This window comes from Triticum aestivum, chromosome 5B (genome assembly GCF_018294505.1).
Source record: "Triticum aestivum cultivar Chinese Spring chromosome 5B, IWGSC CS RefSeq v2.1, whole genome shotgun sequence".
Classification (NCBI taxonomy): Eukaryota; Viridiplantae; Streptophyta; class Magnoliopsida; order Poales; family Poaceae; genus Triticum; species Triticum aestivum.
In genome coordinates, this window is record NC_057807.1 from 93,088,920 (window position 1) to 93,091,550 (window position 2,631).

The window sequence follows — 2,631 nt, forward strand, 5'->3', positions numbered from 1 at the left end:
CTCGCCTTATTGCAAATAGTTTATTACAAGATCAAGGAGCTGATTATGATAAGATTGTCTCATCATAATAATACTTACAGTCAAATCAGATTAAACTAGCAATTAGGAAATATTTCAGTTATGAGATATAACAGATGGATGTCAAAACGATTCACATGAGATGGAAATAGAACCAAGGTTGTATATTTGATATGGTCCAAGGTAATTTTCTTGATCCAGTATGTATGCAAACTTCAAGAGATCCGGTAATGATCTGAAGCAAGCATAGTGGAGTTGGAATCTTTGTCTTGATGAATTGATAAAATACTATTATTCATCGATAGAAACAAAGATGTTTGCATTTACAAAAAAAGTAAGTGGGAGTATAATAATATTTTTCTAAGTAAGTCACGGGGAAGGAGCTCTTAGCAAGAATCAGTATCTTCAAATACTGATGAATGAAATACATGATTCAATCACCCTTGTCTTAATTCCACGGTATGTAAATAACCAGATATGTCCAGTACTCCAAGTAAGTTGTGAGTAAAGATTCTCGAATGGTCAAATTGTTGATCATATGACAACAGCGAAAAACATTGTTGAGTACTGACGACATGTTTCTCGCATACGAAGAAAATGAAGAGATTGTTGTAAAGAGTTACATGAATACATGATTGATGTAAGTAGTACATCGACAAAAATCTTCAATCGGCGCTCCAAGCAAATTTCGATTTAAATTAAATAATTTATGGTGGCACAGTAAGTTGGAATGGATCCAAGAAAGTTTTTATACATAAGGCTTAGTATATTGTCGCTTTAGAAGCAACAATAAGGGGTGATGAATCAAATGTTCATTTATGAACTTGGAATGGTTTCTAGATGATTGTGCAAATAGAACACTATTATCAATAGTGGTTCTATAGCTCAATCTAAGGAATCAAAGGTCATACCAGTGATTCAAATACATACAAAGCCTATGAGAAAGCATGACAGATGCATTGAAATGCAAATGTTACACATGGATGTGAAGATTGTCAGATTAGATGGGACGAAGTCTATACCACAAGCGAAGCATGGACTAACACCGGATTCCCATTGGTGTAGAAGTTAAATGTGCTAAACTAGATTATTGGCTCTAGTGCAAGTCGGGGACTGTTGGAAATATGCCCTAGAGGCAATAATATTTGTATGGTTATATTTCCATATTCGTAATTAAGTGTTTTATATTATTCTATGCTATAACTGCTATGATCCTGAAATATGCGATTCAGTGGATAACTCATATGCACATGAGGAATGATAAACGGTTAAATATCCTAGTCTTACCTCTGGGACTAGCTCAAGTGTTGTTGGTGATCACGTTTTCTAGATCTGATATTGTTAAGTGTAATGATGATCCTAAAACAACATTGAGATTATAACGTTGGAAGAACGATCATGTTGAATCGACCAAACTTGTTTGTTGTGAATTGGATTAATATCGTCTGTATTCAATTGTAATAACATGGAGTGTTACCGTGTGATCTTTATCCTTTGACTATGAGAGTATTGTGGTCACTTCTTACTATACGGTGAGCTTTGGAGTTGCTCAAACATCACCTGTAATACGATGATCATAACGACAACTTACATGTTTATCAGAAAGTTTGACAAGTGGCCGGATAGCCCAAGAGTGGGATTTGCTCCTCTGGTGATGGAGAGATATTCTTAGGGCCCCTTTGGTGTGACAACGTCAATCATTGTCTATCCAGACACATGTGACTTCGTCACGGGGATGCCAGAACACAGTAACGAGAAAGAAGAACAAAACCGGTAACCAGGATTTCGGTATAGTGAGCATGGTGATGACTCGGGAGGATACCAATAGATCTAGTGTTTTGTGGAGTATCTCGAAGCAAAGGGAACATCACATGATAACCAAAGGTTCCCTTGAATATAATTTGTGTATTCATAGGGACCAATACAAGCATCCACGGTCCCGCTGCCGGTCATTGAACGAACAGTTTCATTCATGTTTATGAGTTACTGAACCTACGAGGTCACAATCTTAAGGCAATCATGACTTAATGAGTGTTAGTAGGACGGGAGTGATGAGCAAATATTTGTAGAATTTTTTCATTAATATTCGGAATAGTTCCGAGAGGATCCAAAAGCGTTTCGGGGTCACCTGAAGGCTTTCGGTGAATATCGGATAATACCGGGTATTAACCACCTTTCTTATACGGTGGGTTACGCCACCAACCAAAGTTGAAAATCTTCAATTTGAGTTTTTCTTCGTTTTTGAAATTCCTTAGTTTTTCAAATTCTTCAACTTTGCATTGTCTTCACTCTTTCCGGCATTGTTCTTCATTTAAATATATATATATATATATTATAATAACATCCTTAAAAGTCTTATTCTGATAACAGTTTCGCTTATTCTACTAACACCCCACGCTGCATCCACCTACGAACCGAACCGCCCCCAACAAAAACAAAATCCAGCCCGCCCCCACGTAAGACCTTATCCGTTTGCACCTCCCCCACCCCATCCCGACTTCCTTCCTCACCCACGACCCACTCCCCTGTCGCCGCCTCCTACCACGGCGCCCCGACCACCCCATCCTCCCAGGCGACGCGGCTCCAACCCACGCCACCTTCTCCTCCGACGGC